Source organism: Suncus etruscus, chromosome 5 (genome assembly GCF_024139225.1).
Source record: "Suncus etruscus isolate mSunEtr1 chromosome 5, mSunEtr1.pri.cur, whole genome shotgun sequence".
NCBI lineage: Eukaryota > Metazoa > Chordata > Mammalia > Eulipotyphla > Soricidae > Suncus > Suncus etruscus.
In genome coordinates, this window is record NC_064852.1 from 100,885,024 (window position 1) to 100,908,649 (window position 23,626).

The 23,626-nt window shown below is 35.3% G+C and overlaps 1 protein-coding gene across 5 annotated transcripts in view; it reads left to right on the forward strand.

Moving 5' to 3' along the window:
* The first annotated feature begins 2,098 nt into the window (after positions 1-2,098).
* Positions 2,099-23,626, forward strand: part of SCN1A (sodium voltage-gated channel alpha subunit 1) — a 162,073-nt gene continuing 140,545 nt past the window's right edge. For all 5 annotated transcript variants that reach the window (XM_049773370.1, XM_049773373.1, XM_049773371.1 and 2 more), the window contains exon 1: positions 2,099-2,379. The gene's annotated coding sequence lies outside the window, so the exon portion shown is untranslated. The remainder of the gene's footprint in view (positions 2,380-23,626) is intronic.

A 23,626-nucleotide genomic window follows, 5' to 3' on the forward strand; every position in this document is an offset into this window, starting at 1 on the left:
GGCCAGTTATGGGACCTCCTGGGCCAATCCTATTTGTGCTAATGGGACCATGTGGTCCTTGTACATGCAACACTATGTCTTCTTCTTTTTCAAATGTTATTTGAGGCAGTATGATTTACAATACTGCTAAAGTTAGGGTTTTATGCATGTTTTAACACCATTCCCTCCACTAAAGTATAAGTAGGTTTAGTTGCATAAACCAGTACTCAGGCAGTGTTTCCTTGGGTAATATTTGGGTCATTTGCTATTTCCATATACTATTTCTTGTATTTCACATATGAGAGAGATAATTCTGGATCTGTTCGTCTTCTTTTTTCTTTTTCTTTCTTTTTTTTTCTTTCTTTTTTGTTTTTTGGGTCACACCTGGTGACACTCGGGTTACTCCTGGCTCTGCGCTCAGAAATCGCTCCTGGCGGGCTCAGGGGACCATATGGGATGCTGGGATTCAAATCGCTATCTGCTCTGGATCGGCTGCTTGCAGGCAAATGCTCTAACTCTGTGCTATCTCTCCTGCCCCTGTTCCTCTTCTTTTAACTTAGTGCATCATGATATGCTCCAGATCTATCCATGAACAAGAAGTGAGATGATTTAATTTTTCTTATAGCCAAATAATATTCTATAGCATTTATATACATATATGATATGATATGTGCTATATAAGATATGACATACATATATAATAGTTTCATTTTTCTTGGGAACTTGGATTTTTTCCAGATTTTGGATATTGTGACTAGTGCTGCAATAAATATAGGAATGGCAAATACCTTTTCAGAATCATTTTTTAGGCACTTGGGGTAGAAACCTAGATTTCATGGAATTTCAAGTCTTAGTTTTTGTTTAAAAATGTTCATACTGTTTTCCAAGAAGGCTGGATTATTAAATCTTTTTAGAACAGTGGTGGGGAATCTTTCTTTCCACATCACACTAGTTTTGTTGTTATTCTTCTTTTTTTAGGCAAAGCATGCATTATTAGCCCCTGCATGTCCAACTTCTTTTATACATTTTCTTGACTATCAGAGACTGTACAGCACCATTTTCAAAATTAATAAATTAACTAATGTGTCAATGTTATCATGAAGGCCTTTCATAGAAGAATGTAGTTTTTGTTAAGCTTTATAGATATTTTTTTTAGTTGAGTTATACCCACTGGTGGCTAGGACTTAATCCTGACTTTCTGATCAAGGATCATTTTTGGTGGTGTTTGGAGGGATGATTTGCAATTCTACGGATACCACTGGGATCAGTCATGAGCAAAAAGGAAAATACCTTCACTCATATCTCTTCATACTAAAAACAACAGGATTTTTAAAGTTGTAATAGGAAATTATCTTCTTAACTTTCTTTCCTCTATAAATAAGATGAAATCTTCAGTAACTTATAAAGACTAGTAAATGCTTTGTGAACCTAGCAATATTCTTGATACTAGGGGCTGGAGTAATAGTACAGAGGGCCAAGCATCGGCCTTGTACACAGCCAACTGAATTTCATTCCCAGCACTCCATTTGGTCCCTTGAAAACAGAAATAGTAGTAAACACTGGAAGTCGCCAGATGTGACCACTTTCCCCACATTTTTATGAGTCTAGACCAAGAGATAAAAGGCAAATGAGAGAACTGTGTTGGAGTTCACAGTGTTTAACAGTGAATTTTGTTTAATAGGTTCTAGTTTAATAAACATATTAAAAATGATTCTCAATAAAAGCCACATGTCTGTAATAAAAATAGATTGATTAGTTTACCTGGTATAATACAAGTTCAAAGTTCACTCACAACAATTCATACAGGATACAACCAAAAATATTAGAAATAAGACGCAAAAACAACATTGAAGGTATTTGTTTTCTTTGAGAGCTACATGTAGTTTGTAATCTTTACATTTCTGCATCATTTGTGTTTGATCTGCTAGAGTTTTGGAGATTGAACGAGAAGCCAGAGAAAGTAAGAGTACAAGAGGCAAAAAGATAAGGCCAAGGAGGTTGAGAGAAAATGAGGTTGAGAACACAAATTCGGCGGGTGAGAAAACATTTAATATCTGACCACTAGATGGCGATGAAATGTAAAGTGCTTTCTCGACTTTTTTTTTTTTTTTTTAAACAAGCTATTTGCTGATTTGTATTAGGTACCATAGAGTGAGGCGAGGATGAAGCCGAGAGGATACTGCAGAGGTTTCTGGTGGATGTGTGGATGTGTGCGTGTGTGTGTGTGTGTTTGGGGACGTGTGTCCTGCCCCAGTGAGACTGCAGCCTTGTAAATACTCTTCACCTTTGGCGAGAAGGGATCTGAACAATTGCAACCGAAGGCACGTTGTTATATCCTCTGGTCTTTGGGAGATGCTATGCTGCTCCACATTGCAGATGGGTAATTTTCCTTTTGATCAGGTAAGCCATCTGGTTGTTTCGTTGCAATTTGAGGCATATTCGTTCCAGGTATTCTGTTAGATAAGGGGCCCAGAGATGGACAGTTAAGGTAGAGCAGGAAGTCTTTTTTTTTTTTTTTTTTTTTGGTAGGAGAATTCTAAGCAACTATCCCCCTCCTCCCTCTTCTTTTCCCTCTCTCCTCCCCTCCCCTCCCCCTTCCTCTCCACCTTCCACGAACTGAAATCAGGTTTGTTTTTTGCAGCTCAGCATTTTGATCCAAGATGGGTTTCTTTGGCCTGAAATAGCTTGGAAGCTGACCAGTTCTTGCCTTTGCTTGCCTTCATCCTATTCAAGGTCTCCTTTGGAAGCCCCCCCCCCCTCCTGGTTCGCCGGGTGCTTTAGAACTTGCACAAGCTAGCGAAGAATAGAGGTCATATTGTTCCGAGGGATGGAACAAAAATTAGATCTTAGTGGTAACCCCGCAGGAAGGGAGGAAGGCATCGGGACCGCTGCTGAAGCCTAGCAATGCAGGGATGTTCAGCTTCCTCGGGCAGAAACTGGGCTTTTGGGGGGAGAAAGGGACGAAGATGTATGACCCCTAACTCTCGCCCAATCACACTGAAAAAGGAGCTCGGAGGAGGTGGGAAAGAATCCCCTCTTCAGTAGAATGCCAGGTGGAAGATTGAGTAAGTTTTAAATAGACAGAGGTCATGATCGGCAATGATACTGCAGAGGTTCTTGGTTTCCCCCAGTGTCAACCGTCTTGCTTTTCCAAATAGCACAAGAAATGTCCATGGGTGTTTTTGGAGGCTTGTCCAAATGTCTTTGGCCTTAGCTTTCATAGATTCCCTCTCTCCTACCTGTTTGAGGTATGTGTGGAAAGCCCCTCTACCCTCAACCTCTCTCTCTCTCTCTCTCTCTCTCTCTCTCTCTCTCTCTCTCTCTCTCTCTCTCTCTCTCTCTCTCTCTCTCTCTCTCTCTCTCTCTCCTTCTGTTACTTAACTGACAGCTGTCACTTCTTTTCCACAAATCAGTCCAAAATGAGCGGTGGTAGGTGATTTTTCAAGTGTCTGTTGAATCAACCAAAGCTCCTGCTCTGTCCATATGTGCATGTGACTGAATATTTCTGAGCTGCAGTATCAAACTTCCAAATTACCAAATGCTGCTGTCAAGATCCTAAAATGTGGTTGCTTCATGTAGAGATTTACAAGTTCACATGGTATTTCTAATGTGCTAGGAGAGTATATTTACAGAATATATTTCTCCAAAAGACTCTTTAAATCAGATCCCCACAAATGATGCCAAACAGAAATAGGAAAATTCCATACTGAGGTTATGCATGATGCCTGCTTTAGTTTCTCCTGTCCAGAGGGTATCTTACCTTTCTATTTGCTGCAGGACCTTGGCAGGCCTGGATGATGTAACTTGGACAATCCACATGTTCACCAATATCTGACACTTTTTTTGGAAGCAGGATAACTCTGGTGGGAAAACTCCTATAAACCCCCGATTTATGGTTGTATTTCTTAAGCCCTGGCATCCCGCTTACAGGAGAAGGGTTGCATTTTAGGCCTTCCTCCACAAAGCTCCTGAAGAGATTTTTAGATGGTGTCTATTTTAGGAACATAATGTGTAGACAGGAATGGATGGCCACAGAGATTTACTGGAAAACAATTTCGTGGAAAGGGTGAGGTAACATTATAAACCACGAGAATAGAGCCCAAGTGGCTGGTTATAGCACTTGAACCTGGCAATGGAATTAGTTTTCAATAAACTCTTTGCAACTCCTTTTTATGGTTTGTTTCCCTACTGGTTTCACATTTTTTTCCAGATTTTTCTTTGGGCAGCCAGTACACTAGAAAGCCCATACCGTTAAAATAAATTTAAAAAAATGCTTTGGATTCTGCTACCTATACTAAAAATCCTATTTACATAGCTATCCCTTGCTGAGAGATTTAGTAGAGCCTTGTTTATTAGGACAATTTCCCTTTAAGGCATGGTCTCGAGCCTTAAGAGGGAATGGGAAGGCACAATTGGAGGCCTAATTAATTATACAGTATCCAAGAGGGCACTGGGGATCTCAGCCAGGATCCTGCATTACCAACCAGAGATATCAGATATAAAGGGGTAGACCAGAGACCCAGACGTTAACTCCCTTGCTAATAACACACAGTATGGAAATTCCAGAATCTCATAGAAAGATCCTGTAGGGAACATTTTATCTCTTCGAATTAAGGGAACCAGAGAACGATTCTGAGAGGGGACACACTGGAATGCCTTCTTTTGGTGTGCTGACAAAAAATGGAGGAAATCTGGGGGTTGTTTGGTGCTACTGCTATACTGTTACATGTCAAACTCTTAGAGAGGCCCAAACCCCTCACTTCGGCCCTCAAATACCTGAAGTTTAAGGTCTCATTCTTTCAGTTTCCTTGGAAGGGGGAGGGGAAGAGAAACAGATTTTAGGGAGGGTGGAGTTCTGCAATTTGATGCCTTTGTAGTCTTCCACCTCTGGCTCTATGGGGTTTTGTATTGTGCAGCAATTATGTCCCTTTGAAAGTCTGATTAGGCAATTCAGCATGTTTCACAGCTCTGTTCTGATTTTGCTCGCTTTAGACAGAGTTGGGGAAGAGATTTATTCTCAGAGCAATTGTGATGAGAAAAAACCCCACACAACTGAGTCATATTTTTTAAATATTTTTTATTGTGACCAACGTGAATTACAAGTCTTTCACAGAAATATTTATGGTACATACTGACATTGAATCAGAGGTATTCCCACCACCAGTGTTGTTCTCCCTCCAACCCTGTTCCCAGCATCTCTCTCCTTTACCCCTCCGGACTGGTAGTATAACTGGTCCCCTCTGTGTATAGCTTGTTGAAAATTGGGCATTGATTCTGTTGTCGTTGACTTTGAGTTTGGTGTTTATATTTTGAAACAGTCCTTAACTGTGTTTTCCTAACTTTATCCATGTCCATGTTGCCAAGTTTCACATTTCTTAATTCTTTTATTTAACAGAATGTACTGTATTTACTCTGTGTCAGTGATTGCTCCAAACGTTTTATATTTTCTTATTTAATTCTATGCGATTGGTACTACTATTAATCACTAATTTATGGATGAGATAACTAAGACACAATGACACAAAATTAACTTGCAGAAAATTTCAGAGCCTAAACATGATGCCAGAAAGTGTGATTTTGAGCTTTTGATTATTTGTCTATTACCTATGTGATTGCAAAGCCAAGTGTTAGCACAAAAAGTCAGGGCTTAGTTTGACAGGATATGCACAAGTCAATCTACTGGCTTGGTTGCACCAGTCCAAGCAGTTATGTATATGTAATTCATCGACTTTTTTACATGCCAGTATTTGAAATTACTTTGGTTTAGGATGATTTCCTAAATCTACTCTATTAATTTACTAGGGACCAGAGCATTAATATAGGAGTTAAGGAGCTTGCCTTGCATTTAGTTGATCCAGATTCAAACCTGGCACCACATATACTGGATCCCTAACCCCTTCCAGAAATAGATTTTGAGAACAGAGACAGGAGTTTAAAAAAAAAAAAACTAAACTAAACTAATTTATTTATTAAAATATGATGTCTTCCCCTCTCTGAGTACCTGGAAATGAACAATAAAGCAAAATTCTTGCCTTCATGTGCTTCCAGTCTAATAAAATTAAACCATAGATATATTTATCTTAGGTGAAATAACAGTATTTGAAGAGAAGTCTAGTCGATGCCAGTGAGAAGGGAAGTCTGATTCCCTGTGTTACCTTTGTTTCTTCCCTTCTGTCAGGCTATTCTGCAAAAGTGCACACATGTTCTCTGATAAAAACTAAATTAGGAGAAAGAAATAAGAAGAATTATATGGAGGTACAAGGGAAAACTGATGCTAAGTAAATGAGAAAGATTGATGGACAGAAAAAAAATGAGAGAAAACACAAAGGTCACAAAGCACTTAGTTGGTAAAGGGTATGAAGAAAGATCCCTTCCTGTAAGCCATCCAGAGAGATGAAACAGTAGGAACTAGGTCATAGCAGGGACCAGTTGGATAGATCTGTGGAGTCTTGTTAAGTGTGCTAGGACTCAAGTATAGATTAAAAAAAGTTAAAAGACAAAAACAAAAACGAAACAAGAGCAGTATCAAATACATTTCAATTTAATGTGACATATTACTAGGTTTTTTAAAAAGGACTATATTTCTTTGAATTTGTGAAGTTCTGTAAAAAATTCTTTAGTACCTAGAATGCAGTATACTTGACTCAAAATATTCAGAAGATTCAAATTGATGTATTAGATTATGCCTCAGTAAGATTGTTAAATTTCAGTATACTATTAGTTAAATCATTCTTATGTGTATTTAAGGCCTCTCCTCTGAATGAGTACTTTCAGGAGGTACAGAAACAAATATACATTCCTTAGAGAAGTGAGGATACAATGGGTACTCAGTATTTAAAGAAAGCAATTTTTTGGAAAGTGAATTAATATGATTGTGATTTTATAGAAATAGTAACATGGAAAATATAGACATAAGCTTTTATTTTTATCTATAGTTAATCACTATTACTTCTTTTGCATCTTACTGATTTATTTATGATTTCCTGGTTGTTTTCTCGATTACCTACCAACATTGAGAGTAACTAGCAAAATGTTAGTTTCTCTTTCAATTTAAATACAACTTTTTTCTTAGTTTATCTCTTTAAGTTGACAAAAGTTTATTTTTTTTCCCATTGAGCAACCTTCAACATTGGCTTTAAGTTTGATAAAGTATCTGTAAGTTTTAGCTTTCATTTTCTTTCGTTTAGTTAATTTTTAGTATCATATAGAAATCATTGCCTAATTGAAAATCCATGAAATTTCTATCTATTTTTTATGGTTTATAAACTATATCCCTAAATGTTTGTATATACTGTGAAGTAGGGGTCTAATTTCTTTCTTTTGCGTGTTGATATCCAGTTGTCCCAGCATGATGTGCTGAAATGACTGCTTTTACCACTTAATTATCTTGTTAATCTTGTTAGCTGTGCCACAGTTACATGCATCTATATTTTTATTCTCAAGTATTTTATGCATTTTGTTAGAAATGACATTTTTCTTTAAGAATAAAGAAGATGTGAGTTTTTTTCCAGAGAATTCCTTAACTTGAATATATAAAAAAATTGATGCATCTGTTAACATCACTTTTGAATCTAACCTCAAGTTGTATGCTTTTGTATATATTGAAAGTATATTTTTTTAATTTTCACTGTACTGGAAATATAAGAAGATAATGATTCAGTAATAAGTTGCTATTTGGTGGGAAAGATTATTAGTGATTTTAAATAAATCACTACTACAAGTTCATGTTCTCTGGAACTTATGTAAATATACTATCTATGTTCTGTATTTTCTATGTTTCTAGTTTGCTTTTGTCTCATAAACCATATTGGTGGAGAGATTTGGGGGATGTTAAACTTGAAATAGAGGTGTGCCATTCAGAAGGACTGAGATATTAGAATTAAACCCAATACATTAAATAGAAATTTATTTCTCACAATTCTGGAGGCTCTGAATCCAAAATCAGGGTATCTGCAGGTTTGTTTATTTCTCTTGTTGATTGAGCCATAGTGTCCTTCACATTATTTTTCCTCTATGTATATGCATCATTGATGTCTCTTCTTGAATTAAAATGTCTTCTTATATAAAGACAACAGTCAAATTTTAAAAAGGGCCACATTGACAGTCTTACTTTAACTTAATAACTCCTTAAATGCCCTGTCTCCAAATGCAATCACACTGTTGGTATTCAGGATTTAGTTAGAATTTAGTTAGTGTGAAAACTCTGAAAGTGTCACATCAGTTTTTTTTTTAAGAAAGTAGTTTTCTTTGGTTACATGTATGACTGCTAAAATGAGCAACAAAGAAGACTGAAACAAAAGTTTTTGTTGGTAATAAAACTACTGTTGTCATACTAATGATAGAACATCATAATTCCTGCTCTCCTCTCACTGAATATTAAGTTATCTGTGCATTTGTTAAAAACTCAGTAAAATAATCATTAGCTTTGTATTTAAAGAGGCAACAAGATGAAGCAAAATGGTGGTCATCCTTATTCTGTTCAAATTTATAATCTATGCAAAGTATGTCAATAAAACAACTGACATTGAGTTAGGTCAAATTATAACAAAGTTATGACTTGGAAAGTTATTAATTATAATTCACAGAGTTTAACAATAGCTCAAATCTAAAGAAGAAATAATAATCAGATACTCCAATCATTTTTGAATGACAAATCTCTAATAATCTACCATGAATAAAATTTTCAAATTTGTTTTTATTTTGTTTTTATGGTGGGGCTGGATTTTATTGTTTTTGTTTTTTCGTTTTTACTTTCATTCTGAGTAAAGTTTAGATCCCCAGGAAGTGAGTGTAGATTTCCAGAAAGTGATTTTTTTAGGTTTCTGGGTTTGAGTTAGGAATCTGATATCTTGATTCATATAGTTAAGAATGGATTAAATTTTGGATTGACAGTAGTTGGATGGGAATAGTTTGATGCTAATACCTTTACAGAAATAGAAATCACACAAAATTTTAAACAATTTAAGACACATAATACATAGTGTTAGAATAATGAATAATGGTTAGGTAGGTACAATCAATTCAAATAATGAAGAATTATAGTGCCATCAATTATTTTTAAAGAAATAATTGGGAAAAAAAAGAAAAGAAAAATGTGATTTAAAAAATAAAGAAAAATGTGATTTTTTAAACAAAACTGGGAAGAACATGATAATTATCACTGCTATATGGAGCATAATTCCTATTTTTCTCTTTATAAAAACAGGATACTGAATGTTATTTATCTTATAACAAAAATAATGAAAACAACTTTAAAATTTCTAATAAAACAAAAATTATAGTATTAAAGAAAAACATAATATGATTACTAAGGCTCTATATAAGTAAATTTTCAGTATTGTTCATTTAATAGTTTTGTACAAATTTTCCAAAATAAGTATGTATTGGTTTGAAACTAAGAAGCAGGGGTTGGGGTAGATGCAAAAATATAAGAACTAAAATAAATTTAATTACTTTATGTGGAATAATGTAAATTTATTTTATAGAAATGATTTATTATATCTATAATCAAGTAGTAAACTCAATGTAAGGTTATTTCAAAAAGAGATGAATGTTAGAATGTTTCAAACTCATAAACCCTCTATAATAAAATTATAGTAATTAAAAATAATCTTTAGGAAGGAATCTAAGTAGATTTAATTTTGAATTGTCAAAGGTATATCATTCTTAAAATTGTATGACTTGGTAATACAACTGCTTTCTTCATAATTCAGCAAAATGTTAAATAAAAAATCATATTTGCAGTGTCAGCTACTTGCAATGAATTATTTTTTAGTCTTCAGATTGAGAAATTAAAACAAATACAATGACACAGTTTGTAAATAAATATTTTCAACAACTGGTAATAAAGGTCAGCAAATTAACAAAAATTGAGTTATAGGCTCATCCAGGGAGTGATGACAAGAGTCAATAGTGTTTGTACAGCCAATGGTAAAGCAATGAGTTTATCATTAATGTAAATTGCTTTAGGGAATGTGAAATAATTCTATTGAGAAGTAGTGAGGGATCTGTGTTAGAAGAACAGAGGATTAATGAACAATCTAAGATAAAAACATGTAGGCTATTTTAAGCAAATGCTAATAATTAGAAAAATTTTAGGAGAAATATTGAGTAAAAAAACTAGATCAAAGGTTTCCAATTATATATTCAAAGAGGAGGGAACGCTAATAAAATTTTGTTACCTAAAATAATTTAATCTTAGAAATTCAGTGGATTTAAAAATCCTGGAAAGAGTTGCTTTGAGCCTTGACAAATACTACCAGGCAGCAGTTTTGATACTACCTGGAATGTGATATGCCATTTTAAAAGGCTGGTGGTATTTTAGGCTATGAATGTCAGTCAGTGTGTTGGTACAAAACCAAAGAGGCAACAGATTGGTTTCTTGTCTAGAATACCATAGTTTCAGTGCAGTGTTGGTTTGGCGTTTCAGGTTTCCAGTGATTTGAGTAGTCTAGACTCTAGAAAATTGCATACCAATGTGTAAGGCATTTAGAGGATTATAGATCAACCTGTATGAATGAAGATTGCCCTTTGAACAAATTCTACAAATGAAATTTTAACATACTTAAAAGTTAAATAGAATTTAATAAGAAAAAAAGGATGGTGGTCTCCTCAACTAAACCTCTAAGGAGTAATAAGAATGGAATATCATTTTCTTTTCTCTGGGTCAATCCTTACCGTGTATTTCATAATTGTCATTTTTGTTATTCTATTTTATTTTATCCTTTTTTTGGAGGATGCTTTATTTTATTCATAAACCTCCCTCACTTATTAAAATATATGCAGAATCTTATTCTTTGATATAGGTACATAAAAGAATCCAGTCAAAAAAACAAAACATTTATTGACATGATTTCAGTAGTAATTTTTAAAGTGTGGTTGATAGATTTTAAAATCCCTTAAATTCCATAGAGTCCACATGTTTAAAACTCTTCATAATAATATGTATTTATAGTCAAAATTCTTTGCTTTGTTGATACCTGCCCTGATGGGGCATGGTCAAGTAAAGCTTCAATTTTTGACACTTATTGAAACAGTGACCTCAAATTTCATGGGTAGCCATTAAATTCTTCACTGCCATACATTTCCAGTAGAATGAAGCAAAATAAAATAAATAGCTAAATTAAAACATTTATAAGGAAATGTCTTTGATGAAGCACTAAAAATATTACATTTTGGGGCCGGCGAGGTGGCGCTAGAGGTAAGGTGTCTGCCTTGCAAGCCTAAGCCAAGGAAGGACCGTGGTTCAATCCCCTGGTGTCCCATTTGGTCCCCCCAAGCCAGGGGCGATTTCTGAGTGCTTAGTCAGGAGTAACCCCTGAGCATCAAACGGGTGTGACCAAAAAACCAAAAAAAAAAAGAAAAAAAAAAGAAAAATATTACATTTTATTTAAACACACAAGCTCTCTCTCTCTCTCGCTCTCTCTCTCTCTCTTTCTCTCTTTTTAACATTTTGTGGACTGAATGGAAACTACAGGAAGAAAATCTGCCACTTGCTAAAATATGAAGACAGCTAACTAAAAAATAAGTGTTAGCACTGAGTAACAAACTGAACTAGAAGTTTTTTCCATTGTATAGCTTTTACTTGCAAGAATGATTGACAGAAAAATTGTGGTTATTCAAACTTGGATATCTGGCAGATGATCTTTCGAAAGTAAATAAAGTGAGCATGTTGTTTCAAGAAAAGTAACTGACATTATTTGTTCCCATTGACAATATTTGAATTTTCAAGAGAGAATTCGAATTTTGGGAAACTTGTATCTGCAACCATGGCATCAACAGCTTTTCAAAACTTAAAAGGAATTTTCTGATATGACTAGCAATGCTGCTACCAGATGGTAGCATAAAATTGGTAAAATATTTCAATTATCTGAATAATTCTATCAATCTATGTTTTACACATGAATAGTTGATACGAAAACAAAATTATACATGGGTTATTGATCTCTTCAAAATGAAAAATCAACCAGTATATAAGAATGTTTTTGATGTATTTTCAAATTCTACTTGTCAAATTTTGATAGATTATCAAAGAAAATATTCACAAATATGTGAAAGTTCATTTAGTTTAATCAAGTATATATTTATGAGAGGTCACATTGACTAGACTCAAATATAAATTTTTTCTTATTAAAAAATTGAAGAAAATTAAAAGATATAGACATTGGTATTAAATATATTTATAATTTTATGAAATGACATCATACAATGAGTTTTAAGGCTAATAATTTTATCCAAAATATGACCTTGTTAGCACAGTATGATGGATAGAGTAAATGTTTTTCATATCACACTAGCATTGTTTCCAATACTACAACATACCCTGAGTATATCATCAGTTTTTTTTTCCGTTTATTCTAGTAAAAAATGGGGCCAGAGCGCTAGTACAGCAGTTAGGGCACATGGCTTGCATGTAGTCTACCCAGGTTTGATGTGACCCCTGTGCTCCTCAAGAAAAATTTCATAGTGTAGACTCATAAGTAACTCCTGAACACTGCTAGTTATGTCCTAAAAAAGCAAAAGGAAGGAAGGAAGGAAGGAAGGAAGGAAGGAAGGAAGGAAGGAAGGAAGGAAGGAAGGAAGGAAGGAAGGAAGGAAGGAAAGGGAGGGAGGGAGGGAGGGAGGGAGGGAGGGAGGGAGGGAGGAAGGGAGGAAGGAAGGAGGGAAAAAGGAATGGAGGAGGGAAGGGAGGAAGGAAAGGAAGGAAAGGAAGGAAGGGAGGGAGGAAGAAAGGGAGGAGAAGGGAGGGAGGGAAAGAAGGGAGGAAGGAAGGGGGAGGGGCTGAGGGAAGGAAGAAAGGAAGAAGAGAAGGAAGGAAGGAAGGGTGGGAGGAAGGTAAGAAAGAAAGGAAGGGAGGGAAGAGTGAAGGGAACAAAGGGAGGAAGGAAGGAAAGGGAGAGAAAAGGAAGGGAGGAAGGAAAGGGATGGAGGAAGGAAAGAAAGGGAGGAAGGAAGGGAGGGAGGAAGGAAAGGGTTGGAGAAAGGAAGGGAGGAAGAAAAGGGAGGGAGGGAGGAAGGAAAGGGATGGAGGAAGGAAGGCAGAAAAGAAGGAAGGCAGGAGAAAGGAAGGAAAGAAGGAGGGGGAGAAAAGGGAGGGAGGGAGGAAGGAAGGAGAGGAGGTAGGAAGGAACGGAGGAAGGAAGGAAGGAAGGAAGGAAGGAAGGAAGGAAGGAAGGAAGGAAGGAAGGAAGGAAGGAAGGAAGGAAGGAAGGAAGGAAGGAAAGGGAGGGAGGGAGGGAGGAAGGGAGAGAGAAAGGAAGGAGGGGGAGGGAGAAAAGGGAGGAAGGAAGGGAGGGGGAGTGAGAAAGGGGAGGGAGGGAGAAAGGAAAGAGGGAAGGAAGGAGGGAAGGAAGGAAGAAAAAAGTTGTAAAGAGAATCAGATATAAAAAATAAGTGCTCTGTTACTCTTTATTTTTAATCTTTATTTAAACATCTTTTTTTAGAAACATGACTGCAGTTGGGTTTCAGTCACCAGTGCAACTGTTACTCTTTTTTTGGGCTTTTCTCAACAAGACAAGAATTTTCTAATACCCAGCTCCCCCTCCTTCAAGGTTTAAAACTGTAGATTCTGGTTTGGGATAAAAACAAACAAAAACAAAAAACAAACAAAAACAAAAAACAAAAAAAAAAACTCAACTCTGGCTTCTCTTCAAATTGTGTAAATCTTTCACCTTTTACTAAAAAGACCAACCTCTTCGGGATGGCTAGATTACATATCAGTTTTATCTCTTTCTTATGGCCTATCTACCCTACCATTAGTGCTGCAGAATTAATTGCATTTTTTTCTGACTATCTGAAGCTGTTTCTCTCTAAGCTGCTGCTTTTCTGTTTGAAAAGCAATGATCTTTATCCAAGAATGATTCATTTCCCTTTTCTGCTTGGCAATGTCTAGTATAGACTTCAATCATACCACTTTACTATGCTAATTTCTTTGCTTTCCTCTGATACTTTATCTCTTTGCAATATACTGCACTCTTGATTGATGCAAGTATCAGCTGTGCTGCCTTGTTCAGTTTTGGATTCATACACAAAGTATATGCTAATTAAATGAAAATGAAACAAAACAAAAATTTTAGGATAACATTTAACATCTGAAAATGAAGATTTCATTTTTAGATCTTTTAAAATTATTTACAGAAAGTTTATCTAAACACTACTTCCATAAAAATATATTTAAGTACAAAAATTAATATTTGTTTTATTTTCTATATAAATTTCAAACTCTTTTTATTTTATTTTTTTGAAGGTAATATATATATATTTATATAAAAAATAACCAAGGTTTTGTGCTTTTTGTATTTTTGTTTTTTCCCTCCTGCCCTGGCACAGTAAATATTGGGGTCATTCGAAAAGAAGTTCACTTGGCCTAAGAGATATGGGGTTTCTCCGTCCTTGGAGCATACTGTCATGGGATCAACTCAAGACTTTGCTCAGGATCTTTTACTTTCCCGATAGTGTTTTTTTTTTTTTTTTTTTTTTTTTTTTTGGTGTGTGGAAGACTTCTGCTCTGTGTTTAGAGGTCAAAACTCTTTTTATTATTAGACAAAGACACATACTACTTTTTGAAGTCATTCTGAACATCTTTTTATATCTTTAGAATTATGAGTTATTTAAAGCGTGAGAAACTTAGTAGTTCCCCTTATTTTGTCAATTAATATATACATACTAATGGAATAAATAGAAAGAAAAAAATAGTATTACAATCTCACAATGTTTTTATCTTTGTCCCTACAATAATAATAATTGGTATGGTATTTCACATTTTAATGTTTTTCTACATTACTTAATTTTTTGCATAACGTGATTCTAAGAGATTTTATTTTATATATATTTGATTATAAGATGCTATTAGAAATAATTAAAAAGAATTTTAATAGCTTCAAAATAGCCTATCACAAAAATCACATTCTTTTAGTATAATATCTATCTAATATCTGGGTTATATTTAAATTATTTATCCTGACTGCTCAGTCTGATAAACAATTAGAGAGATCCAATACCCAACAATATAGTTTTTTTTATTATTTTAGAATTCATACTTACTGAAAAGAAGTGTTAAGAAATTTTAATTAGGGGCTGGAGAGATAGCACAGTGGTAGGGCGTTTGCTTTGCATATAGCTGATCCAGGACAGATGGTGGTTCGAATTCCAACATCTCATATGGTCCCCCGTGCCTGCCAGGAGCAATTTCTGAGCACAACACCAGAAATACCCCTAAGCGCTGCTGGGTGTGACCCCCCAAAAAAAGAAATTTTAATTAACCAACTGAATAAAGAAATGCATAATGCAATGCAGTATACATAGATCGTTGCTACTTTTAATGTGTTTGTGGACATGGGACATCTTTCTACTTATTTATAGTAGTATGTACAAGTCAGCAGGTAATGCAAAAGTTGTAGTTAAATAATATTGGAATTTCAAGAATGACTTACTAGTTGTTTTGAAAAAATGCCAGTAGGTAAAGGACTTAATAGTCTATTTGCAAGCAAATTTGAGTCCACATTCATTTATGAAATAGTTTAGGGAATTGAAAGAATAATAAGTATTTTATTAAAAATACAGATAAAATATATAAATAGTAAATAGTATAGCCTAATGAAAAACATTATGAAGGCTTGGAGTGAAAGTACAACACATTTGCCTTGCATGCGACTAACTCAGGTTTGATCTCTGGCATCCCATATGGTTCCAGAGCCCGCCAGGCTTGATTCTTGAGAGCAGCGTCAGGAGTAACCCTTGAGCACCACCATGTGTGGCCCAGAAAAGAAAGCAAAAGCATTATGAATAGTAATATTTATTGAATACAGTGTTCCTTTCAAGTTTAACATCACTCAATTCTGTTAGAAGTTTATCCTTTGGTGTCCAATAGCCACAGTGAATTGGACTCTTCAGACATTAGACCTCTACTGTGACCATGGTGATGTTTTATCAGTAGAGGGCACTGAAGCAACTACAAAAGAAAGGTAGTTCTCTCCATTTGATTTTTAATTTGTTCCTTTTGCATAGTCCATAGAGGTTGTGTGTGTGTGTGGGGGGTGAGTGTGCATGGTGTGGGGGGTGTGGTGTGGTAGGAACATAGGATATTATTTTCCATGTGCCTGAAGACACTAGTTAGGTGTCTTCAGAGACCAGACAAGAAACCAATGATGACCTTTATAGCTCTCCCAACACACAGTTCTGAACTCATATCCTTAGCCATGACCCTGCAGATCCATCTGCCAGCTTTGGTTATCTGAGTCTTGGTCAATCTGAGTCACTGATCCTGATCTCTTGACAACTGTAGCCAATGTTGGCTTGGAATACGAATAAAAGCTTTGAATTAAATCTTTTCAGTTAAGTATGATCCTGAAGCCATGGCTAGCATCTTCCTTGTTTATCCTCTTTAGGTGCTACAACTCATCCCTAGGGTAGCCTAAAGGTTTTTCTTGCATTGTATTCTCATTTATTTAAAATCTTTCCATATTTAGGGGCCAGTGCAGTGGCGCTATGTTGGTGTACCTGAGACCCTGGATTTGGGTGTAGATACCTAAGACCCACCCATTTCTGGGAGGGGTCTTGGGAACCAGATATTAGGTGTAACCTTACCTGCAAGACCAATTCTACAGCGCTAAAGGTAAGGTGTCTGCCTTGCCAGAGCTAGCCTATAACGGACCTCGGTTAGATCCCCCAGCGCCCGGTGTCCCATATGGTCCCCCAAGCCACGAGCGACTTCTGAGCACATAGCCAGGAGTAACCCCTGAGAGTCACCGGATGTGGTCCCCCCCCAAAAAAAACTTTCCATATTTAAATTAGTATATATTTTGTATCTTCTGATTAGATCTTTTGCTACAAATCCCTTTACTCAGTTGTTATTATTATGTTTTAAAATCTCTTTAGTTTTTAATGATATGTCTAAATTTTATGTCACTATCCACAGAGAAAGACTGAATAAATATGACATTTGAGTTTCATTTGCCCTCAATGGAATACAGCTTTTTCTCTGGTGAATATGGATATTGTTTAGCATTTCTATTTGGAGATAAAAGTTATTCATTGACTAAATGCCATATGCTTTATTGATTTCCAGTTTGAGTATTTGGTTGTTTTCATGTTGAAATAGCCATATAATAGATTATTGTAGGATTGATTTTAGTTTTTGCTAATTTAAACCAAATGAAATTAACTTAAGCTATTTTAATATGGGTATATATATGATGGGTACTTTAATTCTAAGTGTTTCAACAAAGTGTAACTATTGTTAAGATATGAGACCCAGAGTTCATTAAACTATTGGTTATTGGCCATTTTGTTTTTAAGTCTAATACCAGTCTTGATTTATATTCAGACCTAGTATTCATTCTTTTTGTTTTGTTTTTGGGCCACACCTGTTAGCATTTAGTGGATACTCCTGGCTCTGTGCTTTGAAATCAACTCCTGGCAGGCTCAGGCGACCATATGTGATGCGGGAATCAAACCCTGGTCTGTCCCGAGATTGGCCGCTTGCAAGGCAAATGCCCTACCACTGTGCTACCATTCCAGCCAAGCATTCATCCTTTATTAACTAAGTAGAGGGAGGGGGATCTTTCAAAACATGATCTGAAGGCCCACATGACCCCTACTGAGATTCTCAGGCAACTGGGGGTGGTAGTTTATTGGTGATATTGTTGACCTTCATGAATGAATATTACAATTCTTGGTGGACCACATGGTGCCAGAGATTGAACTGGGGATGGCTACATGCAAGTTAAATGCCTTAGCCCTGTACTGTCTTTCTGGCCCTGGGCCCTCATTTTTTCCCCACTGTATTAGCCCTTGATCAAGAAAGGGAAATTTTAGATAAAACTTAAAATAATGTTTATGGTTTATTTGATTTGAAAGTCACAATAGCAGTGTTCGGGGAAGTGTACCTGGTTTGACCTCTTTCTTTCGAAATCTACAACAAATTTATTCACATCAGATCTTTTCAGAGTTATTTTCCCAACCATCACCAATACAATTAATTGCAAAATAGACTCTAGTATCAAATCATTCACTCATTCTTGCACTCAGCAGATTCAAAAGTATAGTACCAGGCATTATGCCACTAGGAGAGATACATTTTCAGTAAATATGATATAGCAAAAGATCCTAGGGCTGGAGTCAAATAAATTAATATTAATTTTCAGCTATAATCATATATCAGATCACTTCTATTAATATATATTAACTTTCAGATTTTTGTATTATCACACATTTTAAAATAAGTTGTCTAAAGCATGTGCTTTTGGAGTTTTAGTACAATGAATGACACAGAGTAAAAGTTTTCATATTGCTAAATTACCTCTGGTGTGGCTCAATGGTCTGATGACCTTCATAGCCACCTCCAGAAGTGTTGGGGATCAAACCTGATACTTTAACAAGTGCTAAACATTTGCTTCGCCACATGAGTCATATTCCCATCTCCTGAATAAATGTTTTCACTATTATACTGTTCAGGTATTTTTCTAAGTATACAACAGAGCATACAACATTTACATGCCTTATATAACCATGGCCACATACTTTTGTATTGCTGGGACTTTTTAGTTTATTTTATAGAATAGATTTTGCTTTCACTTAGGAAACAATAGCACTATTCCTCCTGTTCCTTCTGTATTTTCTGAGTCTCACAATAACATGGCTACATTTACACAATTTTGTTGGTTAGTCCTTCTGATAGACTGTTTCTAAAAATAATCCAGGTTTTCAGACACCAATTCAAATTAATTTCGGAAATGTTTTGGCAACTAAATAATAGTTTATTCTTTTGTTTAAATAAATTTATTAAAATGAAGTGTATTATAATTGACATAACCGATCATAATACATTTGTTTCAGGATGACCAGAAGCAAAGTTATCCAAAAATATAAAGAAAATAGAAGATATAAAATAAAATATATAAATGAAGAGAATTGGAAAAAGAAAAGGAGAATTCATTAGCAGTTATATTGGTGACAATTATTGTATCACCAATAAAGTCGTTAACACAATAGCAGAAGCAGAAGTTTTAGTAGTAGATATTAGAAGGACTAGAAGAAAAGAAAGGTGTGTGTGTGTGTGTGTGTGTGTGTGTGTGTGTGTGTGTGTGTGTGTGTGTGTGGCAGTTGTTGTTTGCATAGGCACAGCAAAATATGGGAGAAATTGGAAGGAGAAATCTTTGGCCTAAAAACAGGGAAACCTCATCCTTGAAGTATTTTGGCATAAGACCAACTCCAGGTTCCAGGCCTACTAGGTTTTCTGACCCCTTCTCTGTGGTCCCAGAAGCAGTTGTTGCTGTTGGGTTTCTGTAGTTATAGATCCTGGTTTCTGTAAAGGTTCTATAATAATAGATTATTCTTAAATATATCAAATAGTATATTAAGGTAAAGAAGTCTTTAATTATATGCAAATAGCATTAAATTACTGAAACTTCAGCTATAAAGGTATTATATAGGGTGAGACACTTGCTTTGAATGCAGATGAGTCTGGCTTGATCCTCAGCACCACATGATTCTTAGAGCACAACTGAAAGTAACACCCAAGGAAAGACCAGACTTAGGTCCTGAACATTGCCTGATGACCCCAACTCCCTATTAATAAAGCTTCATTTGTTGAAGTTTTTTTCTTTGTTTTGTTGTTTTTATACTACTTACCAACCTTCTCTTCTGGCTTATAGTGTCACATTTGATGGACCTGGACTTTTTTTGTATGTAAGTTATTTTTATGTTCTTATAGCTGTCAAGATTCTGTCTTTGACATTTGTCATTCTGATTATAATGTGCCTTAAATTATTTCTTCTTGAAAATATTTTCCTTGGGATCCTTTGGGCCTCATTGATATTAATGCTTATAGTTCTCAATTCTGGGAAATTTCTATATCTGATTTCTTTAACTAGTAGTTCTTTATTGAATTTGCCCTCCTGTTCTTTAGACACTCTAAAAATTATTATATTCCTCCTTTTGACCTCATGCCATAATTCATCTTCTTTGTTTACTAGAGTTTTCCTGTGTCTCATTTCAGAGCTTCTTGGTCTTTTCCTCAGCTGCTTTTATACTGCTGGTCAGACCTTGTATTGAGCTTTTTATATTACCTACCATACTCTGCCATGCACAGTGTCACAAGTTCAGGACATGTTTGGCCTACTGAAAGATGGCCTATGTGGTTGGGTATGGAGGCAACTGAGACCAGCTTGAAGAGTTAGAATCTACTTCTAGAAGGAAAAAAATCCCAGAGACGTCAGCTGAGATGTTAAACTCATTTGGAGAGTTGAAGGTGTAAACAAAGGTTCAAGAAATGTTCAGAATCTATTCTTTAAGAAATTTTTACTTTTCTTGGTGTTGCAATAAAGAGTAAAACTTAGGTGCCACATAAGAATGATATAACAAGTCTGATGCATATAGAGATAAGAAACAAAATAATTGAAATCTTTGGAGTGTTCTACTTGGGCAAAAAAAGGTTTTGATATTAAGATCAGCCAAGGTGTAGAACAAATTTTGCTTGTTTTCTTTTGGGATCCCATCCAGTAGTGCTCAGAACTGGTCTTGTGGGGTGTTAGGGTTCAAATCAGGTCTTTTGTGTGCAAGACAATTTCTCTATATGCTATTTTATTGCTCTAGCTCCCAGTACTACATTTTAAACTAAGAACAAGTTATACAAATAACAAGATGTGAAGTAACTAATTATTCACAAGTGGGTAGAATCAACAAGGTCCCTGTATTTAATAGAAATTCAATAAATATATAATTTTATTAATGGCAAAAAGAATCAAAGGATCATAGGATATTTTTATATGTAAAGATTAATTTTATTGTTTCAACCATTTTTGCCAAATTGATTGACATAATGACATAAGCTAACTCAATAAAGATATTATATTACCAAGCTATGATATATATTTTATTTCCATTATTCTATCATTGTGTAAGTAATTCAGTGAATTGGGGCAGAGATTGCAGATGAAATAAACAATGCAAAAATTATGTAATATTCATAATATAGCTAAAATTAAGATATTTTTAACTTGAAAAAGAGAAAACTTACTTTCACGACATCACAAGGAGGATTCAAGATTTTATTTTTTTATATCTGTGGAAATGGACATAAACTCTACTGAAGGAGCACTTAGATTATACCATTTTTATAGACAACAATAATTTTTATCTTATATATGGAATTAAATATGCTAGAAATCAGAGTTTAAAAGACAACAGACTACAATGAGTGACAAATTATATGTTGCTAAACGGGAAGTTGGATAATATTTGTATTTGCTCAGGAATTTAAGTTTAAGCTACTAATAGCTAAATACAAAAAATAAAGGAATATAAATAGGTTGCTTATATAGACCCTGTTGTCTACACATGGTAGTTAATTATTGAAAGGTATTACTCTACAAATCTCTGATAACCATATGTCTTCTAATGCTTACTAAGTATGTTAATGGTTTAATAGTTTCTTTTCTGGATTAATGGGTTGGATCATGGGTATTTGTGCATTGTTTTTGGTTGAATTCAGTTCTGTTGAATACCTAGCAACTGTAAGCCTACTCAAACTAAGCATTTCTGGTATTTTTAATAAGATTCTATTTATTTTCTGCATTTGGCCATACTTTGAAACATCTGAGGCACTAAGATATTTTTATTCTAAGCTACTCTGAACTTTGAGGTGCAACATCTTGAATGTTGTTCCTTTTTTATGCAGAAAAGCATATAATAATGCATAAAACTGTGACTGTGAGGAATATAAATTTGGTTCCATTTGTTATTCTAGGCACAACTTAGTGTCAACCAGACATAAAATTGTTCTTTCTGGTAGATGTTCTACAAGGTCTAAATAGATAATATGAAAGGACATTTTGAACCATGAAACTCATTAATGACTATCTTCCCATTTGCAGGTAGTCCATTCTAACAGACCACTCCAGATGTCTTCTCAAAATAGGTCATTCTCCAGGATAATTTTTAAAAAACTGTTTACAATTAAACAATAAAGTTATTTTTTCTCACCAAAATTTATATTCATCTTTATGATATTGAGCTCTGACATTTCAACTAAGTATTATGCTAATGATAGTCTTTGTCCCTTTTTTGTTTTTGAGGAAGATCTTAGACTTAGAAGGATTTAATTTTATGAAATTTTATAAAAAAGCTGTTTGTCAGTGAGAAAATATGCTAGGACAAAAACATTTGAAAAAATTAGCAGTTCATTCCTGGATTTCTGGTTTAAAATTGTATTGTGAAGCAAATATTAAATTTCCTACCAATCATCTAACTGAGGCTTGTTATTACATTAAATTTTGTTATACCTCCATTTTCTTCTCTACAAGGTAGACAGCTGAATTTAAACCTAAAGAAAATGGTATGTGCAAAGTGATTTTACATTTCTTTTGGATAAGGGACAGCTGGTTTCAGGGAATGAACACACATTCAAGCTAGTTTAAGTATTAAATGGGTTATTTATTTGAAATTCCACAAGGTATGGTTTACCTTGGTTTGGCTAAACCAAAACTGGAACTGAGAAGTCAGGGGCCAAATCAAATGAGCCACTCACTCTCTATCTTGTTTGAGAGAGGGAGTACTGGGGCCACAACGGCAGTACACAGGGACCACATTTGGCAGTGATTCTGCTTGGAAGGCCATACTGGTGCTGGGAATTAAACAGGGAGGGCTGTGAGCAAGGCAAGAGTCATGACCTAATACCATCTCTCCTGCCCTTTTTTCAATATATTTATTTCTTCTTTCTTTATTTTCATAAATTACCTTCTCCTTTTTTTTTTTTTTCACCTTTCTATTTCCAGGGTTTGAATCACTTCTGAGACTTAGGCTCTACCAGTAAACTGTAGTTCACTGTCTTAGTGTGTTATATGTGGTATGACAACATTTCTATAAGATTATTATCACACTGATCCTACCCTAATCAATTATTGTACCCACCCTAGGATGTGACCTGGTGATAGTATATTGTATTATTCCTTACTTGGTATTCTGCTTCCACCCTAGGGTGGTACCTGATTCTTGTCTATAAAAGCAAGGGTCTGAGGAAGCTGGGGATTCTTCAGCCTTATCCACTGAATAAAGTTGTTATCTCCTGAAGCCTGACTGCCTGTGAATTTTCTACCTGCCTCTATCCTAAACTCTCAGACCTGCTGGCTGAACAGGGTGGCAGACGAGTGGTCGGAGTTGGAGGAGAAAGACCTCATCCTCCATCCCATCACCTTCCAGCCCCATCGAGAGCTGACTTGCAACAGTTTCCTTCTTCCTTTCTTATCACCCCACATTCAATTCATTGTTCTCACACCATACTGTCTTCTAACTCGGTCTTACTTTAATGAAGCCATTCTTCAAAAAGAGAGTCCTTTTGTTTCAGTTGAATTTATGAATTAGGTTCTTCTGTGATTCTTTTCCTTGTTTAGCCTCAGACAAAACAGGAAGTTAAGGAAAATTAGGCAGCAACTAACTTTGTCTCTATTTTATATTCAGCATTAGTTTCACGTGGGATACACTTCTTTTACAAAGAAATGAGAGTTGGAATTCCATAATACAGAGGCGCTCAGTGTTTACACCTGGCTTTGCACTCAGAAATTGCTCCTGGCAGGCTCAGGGGACCATATGGGATGCCAGGGATCCAATCTGGGTCTATTCCAGAGCAGCCACATACAAAGTAAACACCCTA